Below are 12,533 nucleotides of genomic sequence, written 5' to 3'. Positions count from 1 at the left end.
GAAGACGATACCAGGAGAAATAGTGGGAACCGTATGGCCACCCGACTGCCGCTGCCATGAGATTGTGGAAAGCTTCCGCCTCCACGAGCCTAAAAGACAATATTACAAGTGCAAGCAGTCCAGAAATGTGGAAGTTTAGAATTGCATCTTGAGGGTGGGTGGTTGGCTGCATACTTAAGCTTGCATTCCAAGTAACACAAAGCTAAGGAGATGGATGATCCAACCATCATACCATCATGAATAATTTGGTCGTTGTCTACGAGAGCGAGCACAATATTAACCCAGTGACATGCGTCAGTGAGATGTACCGTCCCTGGTCCCATTCACTTGTCCACGAGTTTGAGGTTAGGCGGTCCTTCTCACTTAAGTACATTGGGAAGGGCACACGTAATGTTCTGGGACTCGCGCTTGTGGAAGGTGGAGATGATACCGGGAGAAATAGTGGCGGCTGGGGACCGAGTATGGACACCCGGCCGCCGTCACCATGAGGTTTTGCAAAGTGTCCACCTCCATGAGCCTAAAAGGCAACATTTCAAGTGCAAACAGTCCAGAAATGTGGCAGCTTAGTATTGCGACCTGTGGGTGGGTGGATGGCTGGCTGCATACTTGCGCTTAATTCCAGGAACTGTGGTAGGGACAACTGAATGCTGCAAAGGGACAAGGACGTGAACGGTAATGGTTGCAAGTCTGCAATGACAGGTGAAGGGTGGGAAGCATCTTCGCATGCGCCATGGACAGGGATTGGCGTGCACGCACAACAGCGGAAAGGACAATGGTGTCACCCGCAGACACTGTTTCTGGAGCTTGGTGTTTGGCCCAGCTTGTCAGGTGCTTTGCTGTCATGTGCCTGAGCATGCTGGTGGTGGTCAGGCTGGTATTTTTGGTGCTCTTGCTAATGCTGGCTTGGCAAATGGCCTTTTTGGGGTTATCTAAACAGTCTTTAAAAAAGAACCAGAGTCGGGAAGACCTAACAGTTGTACTGTCAACCTCCATCACGTTGGTGTTCCGGGGAGCAGTTGCCCGCCTTGTGTCTGTGGCCACCACACTGCTTGTTCCTGCCTGTTGTAGTGCTCCTCCTGACTCTCTGTCCATTGTGTCTCCTCATCATCCACCTCTTGAGACAGTATTTGCACTTTCCCACCGTCACCTTCGGGTGACCATGGCTCCTCAAATCGCTACATGTGATTTTCTGTTGCCCTGCTCGAAGCAGGCCGGTCGGTCGAGAGGCCCAAATTTAAACAGTGAACAGCTCTTGTGGTAACCCTGGACTCTAATCTCTCCTTCAAACCACATATCCAAGATCTTTCCACTTCTGAGTGAACAAAGCAAGGGGCCAGAATCTATAAATGGAAAGATGAATAAAACAGCTCTTCAAAGTGTCCACGTGTGGGATCAGTTGTCTCAGGGCACTCGGAATGGTGGGAGAAAGAAGGATCAGGGTGAGGAAGATGCCGACTCCAAGTATAAAAAAATCTCCTAGAACCGCACATTCCTCAACCATGAATCTACTAAAACACTAGTTCACGCGCTCATCATTTTCTTTCTGGACAACTGCAACCTCCTGCTCTGTGGCCTCCCTTCTAACACTCTCGCATTCCTCCAATCTATCCTAAACTCTGTTGCCCGACTAATCCAACTGTCCCCTCGCTATTCCTTGGCCTCTCCTCTCTGTCAATCTCTTCACTGGCTCCCCATTACCCAGAGACTCCAGTTCAAAACCCTAACCTTGAAATGCAAAGCTACCCACAACCTGTCTCCTCCGTACATCTGTGACCTAGTCTCCCGGTACTTACCTGCATGCAACCTCCGATCCTCACAATATCTCCTTCTCTACTCCCCTCTTATCTCCTCTTGCCACAATTGCATACAATATTTCTCCCGTGCATCCCCCCTTCTCTGCAACTCTCTACCCCACCATTTCTGACTCTCCCCTACTGTTGAAACCTTTGAAAGGAAGCTGAAGACCCACCTCTTGCGACATGCATACAATCTGCAGTAACCCTCGCTCCACCATGCCACTGCAAGACCAGCTCTATCCTCACCTACTGTATCCTCACCCATGGCTTATAGACTGAGCCCTCGCAGGCAGGGTCCTCTCTTCTACTGTACCAGTCGCTGTCATATTTTTGTTCGAGATTATTGTAATTGTTTTTGCGATGTATACCCCTTTTTCACATGTAAAGTGCCATGGAATAAATGGCGATAAAGAAATAATAATAATGTGATCTAGACTCACATCTAATGAGACTTGACCATGTGGAACACAGGGTGTTGGTGGTGGCAAACAGACTGGAAACTTTATTTGCTATCCAACCAACAACCTTTTCACATTGCAGTGGCTTCAATAGTGGTGTTCCGCGGCCTCCTAGAAATTGGGACAGGAAGGTAGTTCGACATGACGTGGGTATTTGTTGTGCTCCCTCAGCAGGCACAGTTATATCTTGCCCACGGCCTCTGCGTGCACTATCACCATCACCATAACGTCAACTTCCCCGTCCCTTGACACACACCTTGCCCATTTTAAATGGAGTTTAAGATTTGTCAATTTTCCAAAATGTCTGTATTATTACCGTAGTAATATAGGATCATGTTTGATGAGATGACCACAGTTTTAGGCAGTGCCCTGGGAGTCAGAGATACTTTCAGCCCCAGGGGTCTCCCCCGTTCTGTTCCAATGTCACACACAACATGGCTAGATAAGGTTGTATAATGTTAAAATGACATTTCCCGGTGAATGCATTTGTCTTGGTTAAAAGCAATGCAAAAGTGCAAAAACGCATCAAAAACGCTACATGTGAACATAGCTCAAGGTGTGGAGGAGCATTTTTATTTATTTTGCCTTATATACAAGTGATTACCCTTTAAAGAATGTTCCTTAACATATTTCCCAGGAAAATCCATTTTGATTTCATTTTTGTATGTTTTATTATAATATTTAGATTTGAGAGTCCTCAGTGGTTAATACCTTTTATGACCTTTTTATAACTGCTGAGGACTCTCAAATCTAAATATTTTTCTATCTACTGGCTAACATGGTACAAAATAAATTATATATATACATATATATATTTTTTTTCCCTGTATGTTTTATTGTGAGTCGTGGCGTAATACCTCTGACAACATTGTTGACAGCAGTGACCTGGGAGTCAGAAATGCTTCCAGGGGTCTTCCCTAAGCTGTCCCCATGTCATTTGAGCACTGTTCCCATCGATTTGGGCTATTTTTAGGCCCTCTGCAGATCGCCGGGGGGGCCGCCAGAAAAATGCTTGAGTTTCGCTTAGACTTACATTGGGCTTATTATTCGGACCGAGCAATCGAGCATTCCAATTTGCTCAACTTGAACGAGTACCCGAGCATTTTAGTTCTCGCTCATCACTAGTGCTGAGCCCAGAGTCCATCAAATTCATCAAAAGTGATGGCATTTTATACCCCAGAAATGCTACTCAAGTCCCTGGTTGAAGTTGAAATTTTGGTGCGGCGCACTGAGGAACATGACACTCAGAAGAGGTGTCAAATTCATTAAGTAGTGTGCTCCTCTTAATGAATTCAGCACCTTCTACTCCAGCAAGACTGTTATAATTTGAGCTAGCAATACAGCAGTCTTGAGGAATCAGCCCCTATGTAAGAGAAGTGCACAGTGTGACAAACAATCGTCCAAAAGTTCCGGTATAGAAAAATAACTAAGAGTTCTTCTTTAAAGAAGCATGACTTTTTTTTCTCTAAACATATGTATATATGTATGTCCTGTAGTGAAGTGTGTTATTATGCTCACTAATTGCATTCTCCTTTGGTATCCAGCGCCGTTCTAGTTCTCTTTTGAGTGATGTCACCGCACTTCAGATTCTCCAGATCACGCTATGTTTCATGCGTGAGCCAGAAGTCTCTGTTACAGTGTAAGCCAATAGAATTACATTGAAAAAGCCACTTCCAGGTCTCACAGAGCATGGCAGGCAATCCCTGCATGTTCATTGGCTTTCTAAAGAGAGCCAAACATGCAGGGAGGGGACCCAAGTTTCCACCTGAGTAACCCGGGAATACACACCGAGCACCGAGCTTGAGTATTTTCAGGGGCTGCCAAAAATTAGGACGCATTTGAAGAGACAAAAAAATAAATAAATAAATAAAAAATAAAAACACAGTAAGATCTTTCTTTAGTATAAAAACCAGACTCGCCAATGTAACCTCAATGTAATCACATTGTTCAGCTCCTGCACCTCCTTCTCTGGTTTGGCCTCCATCTCCAAAATGACCACATCAGTCACAAGCTGAAAGCACTGCAGCACTGCCTTGGCCAAGCGGCAACAGGCTGTGCTGAAGATAACATGCTTAAGGCTTAGGTGACAAACCGCCCACTGCTGCAGATTTGTTGAAAGCTGTAACACAGCAGCCTGATCGGTGGCTCTCACTGTTGAACATACAGCAAGGCATGGTCGTGTGTGGCAACCTGGTGGTGGAGAAATGACAGCCGGAGTAGATACGGTTTCCCTCTCTGCCAGTCCTTTCACTGAGTTAAAGAATATGGCTGTGGTGAAATACAACTCCCACTGAGAAGCAGTGTCAGTGAAAAACATTGGGCCAACCAAAGGATTTGATTTTGAGAGCCCACCTTTCTTTTCCGCTCAAGAGCCCCATTTCAGCTGCAAAGTTTACGCTATCATGAACTCTCTTGATGGAGAAGCCAGGGCCCACCCAAGGATTCTCTGGTGGGCCCGTAAAACCCTGGCTAAGATAAATGTGTGGGAAGGTTCCTGGACACTCTATGGCTGCATTTTTTACTGTGGACTGGCTCCAGCAATCTATAAGATTGCAATCTATCATCCCTTCACTGGCTCCCCATTGGCCAGAGACTTCAGTTCAAAACCGTAACCATCACATGCAAAGCCATCCACAACCTTTCTCCTCCACATATCTGTGACCTAGTCTCCCGTTACATACCAGCACGCAACCTCCGATCCTCACAAGATCTCCTTCTCTACTCCCGTCTTCTCTCCTCTTCCCACAATCGCATACAATATTTTGCCTGTGCATCCCTTCTACTCTTGAACTATGTACCCCAAGATATCAGACTCTCGCCTACTGTTGAAACCTTTAAAAGGAAGCTGAAGACCCACTTCTTCTGACAAGCCTGCAACCTGCAGTAACCCTCGCTCCACCATACCGCTGCACGACCAGCTGTACCCTCGCCTACTGTATTCTCACCCATCCCTTATAGACTGTTTTGTATACCCTCACGGGCAGGGTCCTCTATGCTCTTGTACCAGTCAGTGACTTCATTTCACATGTAAAGCGCAATGGAATAAATGGCGCTATAATAATGAATAATAATTACACTACTTGTACTCTGGGTCAATTGATGGCACTTTCCAGGTGACTGCCCCTAAATTGATGTGTTTTGGCAGCTTTTGGTCCCGTTTGAAGGTGTTGTGTATATGTTTGGTTTTGGCACCCATTGAATCCAATGGTGTATGGCAAAGTTCAGCGAATATTTGACAATTACATTGGCGAATATTGCAAAAACGGCGATTGTAATCGGAAACAAATATTGAAATATTTGCTCAACTCTAATCAGAAACACCCTTAAAAAATGATGTGGGTGTTGCATCACGGAATTACATTAAAAAAGCCACTTCCAGGTCTCACAGAGCTCAGTGTGACCTGGGCAGTCTGAAGAGCAATGATGTCACTGAGAAGAGGAGCAGAAAGGTGCTGGACACTGGAGAAGACGGTGATAGGCGAGTGTATTAGCACACTGACACTACAATACATACAAATGTGCATATGTTTAGGAAAAAAAAAAGTTCATGAGTGCTTCTTTAAGTTATATAATATTGTATAAAGTGCCCCTTATTTTGTCAGAGCCTAGGCCCACTTATTTATCTTTTGTAGGCCAGTATAATGTGCAAGGGCATATTTAACCATACAATAACCAATGCTTCTCAGAGGAACTTACCAGTGAGGCACCCCCTCATAATTAGTGAGACACAGTTGTAGAAGCGGCTTTCATATGCAGAAAGTGATTGTAAACTGCTCAATTCTATCTATGGCAACAAAAATCTCTGGTTTACAAACATTATTTAGTTGTTTCCTGCCTATTTTAACTCTTTCTGAAGCCAGTTTTCTCCTTTCTTACCAGGTCAAATTTTCCAAATCTGACTTGTGTATGTGTCAATTTCTTTGGAATATTTTTACATATCTCAGTGATACTGAGATCATTTTTTTTCTTTACACATTGTACTTTACATACGCGGTAAATTTAGGTTGATACGTTTTGCATTAAATTATGAAAATGTCAGAAATTTTATAAAACTTTTGAAAAACTAGCAATTATTGAAATTTGAATTTTCTGCTTTTAAAACAGATATCTCACATAACAGTTTAAAAATAAGATTTATTATATGTCTATTTTATGTCAGCATTATTTTGGAAGCATCTTTTTTTACTAGGATCTTAGAAGGGTTAGAAGAACTGCTGTATTTAATTTTTTAAAAAAAATATGCAAAACCTAATTATTTAAGGATCACTTCACTCTTGAAGTAATTTTGAGGGGCCTATATGTCAGAGAGTTCCCAAACAAGACAACATTGTAAAAATTATATCCCTCAAAGTATTCAAAACCTTATGCAGATAATATGTTAACCCTTCAGATGCTTCGCAAGAACTAATTCAAAGTGGAATGAAAAAAATGAAAAATATGTTTTTTCCTCTAAAAAGTAACTTTAGTCCCAAACTTTTCATTTTCACAAGGGTAACAAAAAATAGACCTCACATTTTGTTGTACAATTTCTCCTGAATATGCCAATATTCAAAATGTGGTTGGAAACTACTGTTTGTGCTCGGAAGGGAAAAAACAGTATTTGACTTTTGAAATGCAATTTTGGCTGAAGTAGATTGAGGATGCCATGCAACATTTTAAGAGCACCTGATATGTAAACACAGTAGAAACACTTCACAAATGACCCCATTTTAGAAACTAACCCCTCAAGGAATTGATCTAAGCTTTTATTGACCATTTAGCACCCACGGGTGCTTAGCAAAAGCTTGTTACATTGGAATGCAAAATAAAAAAAAAAATTTGCACAAAAATGTTGCTTTAGCCTTACATTTTTTTTTCAGAAGAATAACTCCATTTTGAAGTGTATATTTTGCTGGAATGGTTTGCAGAGCTCCTGATTTGTCAAAACAGCAGAACCCCCAAAATTTAATAAACTACATTTCTTAAAGAATTAAACTAGATGTGTAGTGAGCATGTTAACATCACAGGTGTTTCACTGAATTTTATATCGGCCATTAAGACAAAAAAGAACATTTTTACCACTAAAAAGTTGTTTTAACCTCAGAATTTCTATTTTCAGTAGGGATAATAGGTAAAATTGGACCACATAGTTTGTTATGCAGTTTCTCCAAATTGTAGCAATATCCCATATTGTGGTCAGAAACTATTGTTATGTCACACAGCAGGGCTGTGAAGGAAAGAGCACTATTTTACTCTTAGAGCAAATTTTCCTAGAATAATTTGCAGTCAACATTTCCAGAAACAGGTGCCAGAGCTATGGAAATTCCCCTCAGGTGACCTCATTTTGGAAATTACACCTCTCTATAAATTCATATATGGATATAGGACTATTTTTACTGTGCAGGTTTTTTCCCAAAATACCCACATAGTGGGTGATGTAGAGTGAAAATTGCAAATACTCCAGCTTAGTGGCCATACACGGTGCCCAGATTGTGCTAATGGAGACACATGCCCTGTAAATTTTTAGGCAGCTTAACCCAATTGTAAAAATTAGCAAACATGTGGGTATTTATTGCAGTTTAGACACAACATTGTACTTAGAAGTTAGGGGGACAATTGAATTTAGGAGCATGGATTTCAATCTTAATTCTAAGGTGGATGCCATGTCTTTTGCTACAGCCTTTGTGCTACCAATAACATGGAAACTCCCCATATCTTTATTGGTATGTGACAGACATTATTTTGGGGTACATAACATTTTGCATCACTTTTAACACTTGTTCACATTTATCTTGTGCATTACGATGACCATTTACATCATTGTTTCCAACGAAATCTTCTAAATATGTGTTCATACAAAACCCCCAACTAAACGATTCACTGTAATAAGGCAGATGGAGTAATTTTGGACTTGGTATGGCTTTTGTTCTGGCTATGTCTGTCTTTTCAAAGGTGCACAAAAATGTGTTCAACTTTGCTTTTTGTGCCTACCTAAAAGGTATTAAATCACAAAAACAGTGGTCAAATGGAGTCTAACATTACTCTGTCTTCCTCCCTTCAATAACTGGTTACCTTGGTGGTTCTGTCTGAATCCTGTCATTTTTTTAGATTTAGATTTTAAACTCATATGTAAGTGCTCAGTCTAGAGGATAAAATAAATGTGAGCCAAGTCTTAAACTGATGTCTGGGAGATAGAATAAACAAATAATCTGCAGTTCAAGAAGTCTGTTTTTTTTAGTTATGCCATTCACCATGTGGTATAAGTGTTGACAGTTTTATTCTTCAGGTCAATATGATTACAGCAGTATCAGATTTATATTGTTTTTTTAAGTTTTGTAACTATTGCACACCAAAAATACTTTTTTTCACAAAACAAACTTTTATTTGCATTGCCATACTTTTAGAGCTATACATTTTTTATTTTTTTGTTGACAGATCTGATTGAGGGCATGTGATGAGCTCAGTTGAAGCTTTATTTGGTATTATTTAGGGGTGCTTCATTTTTTTTAAAGTGACATTTTTACAAAATTACATTTTCAGGGATGCCATTCTTTTTTACACGTGTCTTTTATTGCCCAAAGCCTTATTAATGTCCTAGTAATATCACATTATCTGTCTAGGAGTAAACAAATGGTAACGGGTAACTGGCGGTAACCAACAGCTTATTTATAAAACATTGCAGTATCAGACTTTTAATTCTACCAAAATTGTAAAAACTGTTAAAAACATATCTCTTTTTGGGAATAAATGCTTTCTTTTCTGGTTTTTATAAACAAGCTATTCTAACAGTAGAAGCCGAGGGTTTTTCACACAACATGATGCAAAAATGATCTCTGTTAGCTTTTTCCTTTGGTAAATAAGAAAAATATCCATTTCTTTGATCCACAACAGGTTTTCTATTCTGACAATGATTAGGCAATTGCATAGGCTTTCAAAAATGCTGTCTAAAAATTATCTCTTTTTTGGGGAGCAAGAACAGACTAGTTGTTTTCAAAGTGAAGAAATAATGCATGGCCAATTGGTCTTTCCAAAAATTTGTCATATTTTGCAAACTAATTCATGTTTACATAAGCTCAATGGAGTACATTTTTCAGCATCAGGAATGTCTATCATTACACAGTAAAACACAATGGCCAGCCAAAAGATATGTGGCTGGCAAAGATGTGCAATGGCAGGTCAGACTATTTCTGGTCCTCCAGGTTTAGGACCAGAAATGTCAGCACTGGCAGGTAGCAGTACAGCAGAATAGATGATATGATGGACAGGAAATAGATGCACTGGAAGAAAGAAAACATTGTACACAGACAAGAGACAGGTGAATAATATGGCTAATTTAAACATTGGCTTCAGCCATAGCTGAATGAAATTCAGCACTGATACCTTCCTGATTCATTTTGACAAGCCATGACTGGGCAGTTAATTTACAGGGCTATAGTCTGTTCAGTAATCACCGTACAAACAAGCGATGGGGGTGTGTTTATATGTAAAATCATCCTTAAAACCCATCTTGCGTGAGAATATATGTGAATCTAATGAAAATGTAGAGTCCCTGTGGGTGGAGATAAGGGGAGGGGGAAAAGTAATAAATTACTGATAGGGGTTTGCTATAAGTCTCCAAAAATAATGGAAGCAGCGGAGAATATCCTCATAAAGCAAATAGATGAAGCAGCGACTCAAGTAGAAGTCATTATTATGGGGGACTTCAACTACCCAGAAATACATTAGGGAACAGAAACCTGTAGTTTAAGCAAAGGTAATATATTTTTTGACAACTATGAGAGACAATTACCTTTCACAACTGGTTCAGCACCCAACAAGAAGAAGGGGGGCACTGTTAGACCTAATATTAACCAACAGGCCAGACTGCATATCAAAGATGTGTAGTAGAGGGGTTACAAGGACACTAAACTTCAGGAAGGCAAATTTCCAACGGTTGAGACATGATCTTAGTGCAATAAACTGGGACGATATCCTGAGACATAAAACTACACAAAGCAAATGGGAGACATTTATTAGCATCCTGAATAGGACCTGTGCACTATATATACCCTATGGGAATAAACATGCTAGAAATAGGAGGAAACCACTATGGCTAAATAGAGCTGTAAGGGGCGCAATAAGTGACAAAAAGAAAGCATTTAGAGAACTAAAACAAGTAGGTAGTGATGAGGCATTAAATAAATACAGAAAATTAAATAAATTCTGTAAAAACCAAATCAAGGCAGTAAAGATTTAGACAGAGAAACTCATTGCCAGAGAAAGTAAAAATAATCTCAAAATATTCTTTAACTACATAAAAAGTAAGAAACTAAAAAATGATAGTGTTAGCCCCCTTAAAATAGTCTGGGTGAAATGGTGGATGAGGATGGGGAAAAAGCAAATAAGCTAAATGATTTTTTTTCAACAGTATTTACACAAGAAAATCGCATGACCGAAAACATGATCAGTGATAACAATAATTCTCCATTAAATGTCACTTTCTTAACCCAGCAGGAAGTACGGCGGCATCTAAAAATCGCTAAAGTCGACAAATCCCCGGGCCCAGATGGGATACACCCCCGAGTACTGCAGGAATTAAGTAACGTCATAGATAGACCGTTATTTTTAATCTTTAAAGGTTCCATAATAACAGGGTCTGTACCACAGAACTGGCGTATAGCAAATGTGGTGCCAATATTCAAAAAGGGGACATAAACCAAACTTGGAAATTATAGGCCAGTAAGCTTAACCTCTACTGTGGGTAAAATCCTGGAGGGTTTCCTAAGAGATGCTATACTAGAGTATCTGAAGAAGAATAAGTTCATGACCGAAAATCAACATGGGTTTATGATTGACCGTTCCTGTCAAACGAATCTGATCAGCTTTTATGAGGAGGCAAGTTCCGGACTGGACCAAGGAAATGCAGTGGATGTTGTGTATATGGACTTTTCAAAAGCTTTTGATATGGTTCCACACAAAGGGTTGATACCTAAAATGAGAAAAATGGGGATAGGGCAAAATATATGTATGTGGGTAAAGAACTGGTTCAGTGATAGGGAACAAAGGGTGGTTATTAATGCAACATACTCAGACTGGGACTAAGTTAACAGTGGGGTACCACAGGGGTCAGTATTGGGCCCGCTTCTTTTTAACACGTTTATTAATGACCTTGTAGGGGGCATACAGAGTAGTATTTCAATATTAGCAGATGACACTAAACTCTGCGGGTAATAAATACAGAGGAGGACAATTTTATATTACAGGAGGATCTATGTAAACTAGAAGCTTGGGCTGATAAATGACAAATGAGCTTTAATGGGGATAAATGTAAGGTAATGCACTTGGGCAGAGGAAATAAAATGTATAATTATATGCTTAATTGTAAAACACTGGGCAAAACTGTAACTGAAAAAGAGCTGGGTGTATTGGTGGACAACAAGCTCACGTTTGGTGGCCAGTGTCAGGCAGCTGCTGCAAAGGCAAATAAGATAACGGGATGCATTAAAAGAGGCATAGATGCTCACGAGGAGAACATAATTTTACTTCTATACAAGTCACTAGTGTGACCACACTTAGAATACTGTGTACAGTTCTGGTCTCCGGTGTATAAGAAAGACATAGCTGAACTAGAGCGCGTGGAGAGAAGAGCTGTGGCGCCCCTGAGGGTTCAGTCGCCACAGAGGTACTGCACCTCACCCAGAGATGTTGTGTCTCCTTCTCTCAGGTAAGGAGGGAGTGCTGCCCGGAACCCCAACACCTGCATTCAACTCTACACTGCTCCAGGCCGGCTGGAAGGGCAAGATGCAATGTGTTTCCTGCTGAGCCCTGTCCCTGCCTGGAGTGGGGGAAACCAAAGGTAGGGGTAACCAGTAGTGGGAGTGGACGGAGGAAGAAGTTTAGAGGAGCACCATGGTAGTAGGTACAGTATATAATGGGAAGCCATTTAAGGGTGGCAGTCCAGAAGAGAGTGTTAGTCAGTCAGGGAGCAGAGTCTCGTTAGGAGTAGTGTTGAGCGAACATGCTCGACACTGCTCGGTACTCGCCCAAGCATCACGCTACTCGGGATGTTCGGCGAGCACCGAGCATTTCCGGGTTACTCGGGCAGGAGCTCGGGTCTCCGCCCTGCACGTTTGGCGCTCTTTACAGAGCCAATGAACATGCAGGGATTGCCAGCCAGTCACTGTAATGCCGCAGCCATGTTGGTTGTGGGCATTACAGTGATTGGCTGGCCGCACAGCGTCACCTCGAGTATTTAAAACCGGGCGCCGCCATCTTGGACACAGTCGCTTCGGATCAGACAGTGTAGGGACAGCGCTGCTGA

Source organism: Phyllobates terribilis, unplaced genomic scaffold, assembly GCF_046119375.1.
Source record: "Phyllobates terribilis strain yellow unplaced genomic scaffold, ASM4611937v1 Scaffold_5__5_contigs__length_657084704, whole genome shotgun sequence".
Lineage (NCBI taxonomy): Eukaryota > Metazoa > Chordata > Amphibia > Anura > Dendrobatidae > Phyllobates > Phyllobates terribilis.
Note: the sequence above shows the minus strand (reverse complement) of the source record.